The sequence below is a fragment of the Eleginops maclovinus genome, chromosome 11, assembly GCF_036324505.1.
Source record: "Eleginops maclovinus isolate JMC-PN-2008 ecotype Puerto Natales chromosome 11, JC_Emac_rtc_rv5, whole genome shotgun sequence".
Classification (NCBI taxonomy): domain Eukaryota; kingdom Metazoa; phylum Chordata; class Actinopteri; order Perciformes; family Eleginopidae; genus Eleginops; species Eleginops maclovinus.
In genome coordinates, this window is record NC_086359.1 from 23,167,852 (window position 1) to 23,174,272 (window position 6,421).

The window sequence follows — 6,421 nt, forward strand, 5'->3', positions numbered from 1 at the left end:
CATTTGTTTGGCCTTTTTTCATATTGGTAACCTTCAGGGATCTACAAATGTTCTGTTTTCAAGGTACATTTGTCTCGGTTTAAGAACCACAATAATGAAATGCTATTTAAGGCGCAAACATATGTGCAATAATACGGATGTTTTTACGATTTTCCAAAACCTAATTATATTCAGAAAAGATGACAAACAATAGAAACAGCTTATTCCTTGCACTTTTGTTTTCTTGAGGATTTTTATATGTTGCTTTTTCAAATGTTGAGAAATGGTTTTATTTAGTCTTAACTAGAGGCAAACAGTTTTAATTCCAATCCAATTTGGTGTCCGAAAATGGGGGCAAACATTTTGATACAATCAAGATTTACCAATGATAAGGAGTCACAAAATAACACACTCTATTTGTTATGACTTTTAAAGTCATACTGGTTCATTGAATAAGTAAAAGTATATATTGAGCACCGTTTCTTAACACGTCCTGTCCGTGCAGGCTTTTGGAGACAGATCTGATTTCAGAATCTGTCAATGAGTCTCAGAGTTTGTTCTAGCCACTGCTCCACCTGCATGAGAGCTGGAATTATCCGCCTTCATGTCAGGCGGAGTTGGCATGTCTGCATCTGCAGCCTTACCTGTATTATTATTATGTCTCCAGACCCCACAGAGCACGCTCAGGTTGGCACAGAGCATGGGAACTGCCCCTGAGGGGGATCACAGGCTGCAGGATGATGGATGAGTGATAAGGGGCGCTGCTGTTCTACCTGCAACTCCAGCCTGTTGGCTAATTCTTTAGACCACTTCAGCTTTTCATCACTCACTAAAACCAACATGAAGCCTCAAGGGCTGGTTTTTGTAATCTGAGAAATTCAGTACTGGTGCTTTAATTGTCTTGTTTTTATAAGTCGTGTTTGCGGAGTGCTAGAAAAAAGCCGGTGAGATGTGTATAATCTGAGGGAGCCTGTGTTGTGTACACAGCAGTGTGTCCTGCCTGTTGCCTGGTGACCTGCTGAAGAGCCAGCTATGGGGAAGACAATAACCATGCTGTTTACTAATCTCAGCTTCCATCTCCTGTCAAGAATGTTGTCTTTAATGGACTGGAAGGTTAGGTTTGTGTCATAAAGTAATTTACAGGGTTTTTTTCCTTACTGCAATGAACTAGGTGAAAGGTCATTTAAAACACCAGTTTTCAACTACCATAAAATGTCAAATGTAACACTAACAGATCATTGGTAACTCTGATAGTATTAAGAAATAACCTGATGACAGCACCAATAAATAAATATCATAAATGTTTAGTTGATTACATGTTTTCAAGTTTTATAGTTTCGATAGGGATAGAAATTGAAATCTATTTAGATTTTTTTTAAATGACATAACAATTACGCCAAACAAGAAACTACAGTAATTCAATTTAGCAGAAGTTAATATCCACCGACTTTGTAGGCATCAAGAGGGATTATTGTCATTAGATATATTCCCATAATTTGACTAAATGTATCTTCAGAATCAAACAAGGTTTATTGTCAAATTTGCCTTGATGCTTAGTGCATATACAACAAAGATATTAAAAGAACAGAAAAATAAATGTACAAAGTCAGGAGCTTTGAAATACAATAGAAAATATAGAATAAAAAGTGCAGGAGTTCACAGCAGAGAACATGTGCAATAGAGTTGACCTTTTACATACATGGGTAATTTCCTCTTCTTTCTGTTCATTTCCCTTCAGTTCAGAGTTCAGTGTGCTCATCACACTCTGGTGAATGATGGATGAAGTCAGTCCCTACCATCTTATCACTCATGAAGGATGAAGGAACCGGCCCGGGGCCCAATCTCCATTATGCTGAGGAGAGCCCAACAGGTGCCTCATTCAGCCTCAGAAATAAAGCTCTGGGTTTTTAGTTTTGTATTCATAGGATGTGACGTAATCCAGACAGTTTGTCAAGTCTGCCAGGTCCTGCTGTGTTCATCAGGCCTGCGGACAGTCTGCTGCCATTGTGGTGTGGAAGTCGAGCAAGAGTTATTTTGTTAATTAACAGTAACATAAATCAGCGGAAAGAATGTGACAAGTGACAGAGTGCTGCATCATTAAATAAGATGAATACTTTCCCTGTGAAATCATAAGCACTATAGACATTAGGGTCTGGTTTTTTTTTTCTTTCTTTTTTAAGTTGATTTGTCTCTGAGATCAAACGTTTTTTGATTTGACTAAATCAAGAAATGATTGTCGTAAACATTTCAGAAAAATGATAGTTTTTACTTCAATTTTTGGTTTGGCAATTCTGGTTAATATTTACTTTTTGTACACAATATGCAGGCTGTATACAAGAAAATATATCACCATCTTAGTAAATATGACTTTTGTACTTTTTTGTAGAATTTTGACTCCAACTTGTAACAGAGAACATTTAAAGGGGCTCTATTATGATTGGGGGGGATTTCCTTTAATGTGTTATATAGGTTTTTGTGCATGTAAATGGTCTGCAAAGGCTAAAATTCCCCTTCCCCCAGCCCCCCTTCCTAACATAGGGACATCACTATGTAACACTTGGGCTTGTATTGACTAAAACCCAACGTATTGTTAGGCTAAGGGGCGGGATATCTCTAAGCAATTGAACAATCACAACAGAACACAACTGGTTTCAGACAGAGGGGAAAAAGAGGTGCTGCAGCACAGCTTTTTGAACATTAAAGCATGGAGACATGTCCCAGTAGAGACATTACATACTGATATGAACCTGAACATGAGCAGAATATGACCCCTTTAAACATTGTGGTAACACTCTACTTGAATCACTTTATTAAGCATTAAAACCAATATATAATTATGAACTGAATGTTGTGGTTAAATAAAAGCATTCATTAATATATTAAACAGAAAACTAGTTCCTTCTGTGAAGGCTGGTGCACAAACAGATGATAAATGATATGGTAAAACTCCTATGGTAACCCTTTAAACTTCCTAAAGTGAAGTGTTACCAGGAGTTCAGTACTTTTCCGTCTCTGTCTACATAATTATTTAATGTAATGGCTGAGCAGTCATGATGGATGAATGAATGAGATAATCTGTATCTGAAATGATAACAGGAATTCGTGTTGCACAGTTTACATTTATTGTTATGGGTGCAGTTTTCTTGAAAGGCGAGGTTTTTGTGATCAGTGAGCATCTCTGAAGATTGCAAGACTTACTTCTTGTCAGACAAGGTGTCTGGTTGCTCCCTCTTTTGTTTAACTATGATAGAGATTGAGTCACGCCTTATGGCTCTGGCAGACCAATAACAAAGCCATGAACAAGCAGAGGTGACGCAAGGCCTTATCCAGATATAGTAAATAACAGATGTCTCTGTAAAGGGAGTAAAACCTTTAGAAAAGTAGTAATTTATTATTTTCTCCCCACCACCCCACACCCCTTTACTGCAATTTCAGTTCAATTTGATCTGAAAATAAACAACATATCTTCTGCACACGGGGATAATAGAGCTCATCCAGAGTGCTTTGGGCTGTTTTTCTCCACACTCTTTCTTTTTTACCTCTCCCCTTACTTAACCTCACACAACTTGTTGAACCAGATCTGAGGCTGAGTCTCTTAGACTGCCAGGCAAGCTACGACATGTGGATGCAGCGTCTGGGAGAAAACATGGATGTGGGCGCACTCAGCATCGATGAATTATAGGATTTATGGCTAACTAAGAAAATGGTGACTCTACCATTAAAATATCAAGGAAAGTGAATCATTAATGACATATCATTCATTTAAGTTGATTAAGAAGAAGAAACATATTGATATATAATTGATGTTATGTAGGTATAAACTAATTGAGTTTAACCAAACCGTTACCAGTAATTGTTGCTGAACAATCACTCAACTGTTTCATTTGGCTTCTTATTACAGGGTGCACTTAACTCATTGTCCAATGACATTACATCAGGAGGGGAATGTAGTTCCAGTAAAGTTTTACAACATAATCACTAAATGTAGTGAGGTCAAAGTCCACATTTGGGACTTGGGACGGACATCAGCATGCAGTTACAGGTTATACTACTACTGTGTCAATATGTGTCCCTCCTGTTAGTTATTGTGCAGCTCTGGGACGTGTCCTGATCTGTCCACATGACATAAGTCTTGGCACACTTGATCCTGGCTTTGAAACAAGTTGCGTGTTCATAAATGGAAATACATCTGTAATGTAGAAGTAGTATTACGTCATATGATCTTATCTGCTTATTTGGATGGCAGTTGGACTTGTACAGTGTTAACTTTATAAGGAGGCTGCCATATAGGCAACACAAACTTGACCCTGACTAAACCGACACAGCACATAGTGAACATGGAGCCTCCCTATTTGCTGTATCTGCCCTGAAGTCCAGGACATAGGAGCCAAGCTTGGTTTTTAACAACTTAGTTTGTTTTAGTTCTAGGATAATTGTAAGGCGTTACCTGTCATGCATCTTCAACACCAGTTGTACTGCTGCTGCTTGGCCAGGAGATGGCACACACTCTTTGAAAGAGTGATGCTAATCACTGAGTCACATCCCAGAACACACCAGAGCATTATAATGACCCTGTTCAATGCACTTTTTCCTATGATCATTTTTTTTGTTTTTTTTTCGTTTTTGTTAATCATCAACAACAGTTTACCATGAGCAGTTGTCATGGTGAAAATGATTATTTAATGAGGGTAAAATTATTCAAAGAAGCTTTTGTGTGCCAAAGGAGCGGTGATGATTGCATAATGCATGCAATCTAGCATACATTGAGATGCAGATTGGCCTTATTTGACATTGCCATCTGCTAGATCCCGCTAAAATATGACAACATAACACACAGGATGAACTGAGCCGACAATCTGCAATCTGAATGAAATATACATGCATAATGTAGCCTTCATGCCGTTACAGAGGCCATGGCTGAACAATGCAAATGACAGTTCCTCTGGGCTATGCAAAATTTCACATTATTTAAAAGAAATGTCTCTTCCGTAAATACTGACTGATATACCCTAAATGGAGTATATCTGATATTAGCACAGTCCATGACTAATTTACAGGCCATTCCTTTCAAATTGTATTCACAACCTAAAAAGATTGCTCCCTCTCTCAATAAAAGAAAAAAGGTAGTTTTGTCAAAATGAATAGCGAGTTGAAAACAATTGGATAATAAAAATTCAGAGAGTTGTTTCTTAAGTGGTGTCATGCAGCAAAAGTCAGGACAAATGATCAGCGGATGGAGCACAACATCTGCAAATTGAAGTCTTACTGTCATTTACTCATTGTGAAATTCATATTTTCAATAAAATCAAGGGATAATCCAAATATTCAGCAAACACATGCTTTTATTCAAGATAAACATGTTATAGGTAACCATGTAAGTCATGCAAATGGGTCTTTATTTTTTTTATAATTAAAGTCCTATAAAAATGTATGCAGATGCAGCAGTTGAAAGCCTTTAATATTCAGAGTTGTTTATACTAATATGATTTGCATGCCACTAGTAAATCAAATAATTACAATGAGTTTCACCTTTACCAGCTTTGATAAGCACATGAATGCATCAATAATTATAATCAAAAATTTGGCCAATCTACAAGAACTTCTACTCTTGGTACTTGAAATATATTTAGATGCCAATACTTCTTTCCCTTCCCTTTTACCCTTACATTTTGAATAAAGTACTTTTACCTTTAAAAAATATTCGTACACTTTGGTATTTCTACTTTTACTTTCTGTAAGTAACAGTTCTGAGTACTTCTTCCACCAAGGGTCCCCACCTCAACAAATAGCACTCCGCCTCTACTAAAAGTAAGTGGAATATAGGCCTACAGTTAGTCAATCAACTGTTTGATATGCTGCTAGGAATAAGGTTTTGATTGCAGCGGATTAATGAGGAATCCTGGTGACATCATATTGCAGGGATTCTATTGATTGTTCTTATTTCACATTATTATTGTGACCTCTGGTGTTCCGTGAACGAGTGTGAGCTGCTGTTGTGTTCGTTTTGTTTGATGTTTACTGTTTATTAGCCTGTTTCTCACCTGTGGAATCAATAATGTATCCATAGTGCAAAGCCTATTCAAAACATTACACATATATAAGTGTATTGTCCCACAAAAATAAAATAATGTTTGTTAAAGCAGTTATTCCCAGTAGCACAACACCTACAGCTATTTGGTGTTCCTTTCGCGGGAAAACCACACATGTGACATCATGTGAAGGAGAATTGAAACCCAACAATTGAAAAGTCTTCCGAAGCACATAACTGTAGCTTCATACACTATGTTCAACTAGAGGGAAATACTTTACTTATACAATTATTTGAAATGTATTAAGTTCTGTCTACACCGTAAACACCGAATTGTTTCATTTGATATGGAAACGTTTTAATGACGCGTGGAAGATTAACCTTGATTCAACTGTAGGGGAGTTTTTAAGGCTA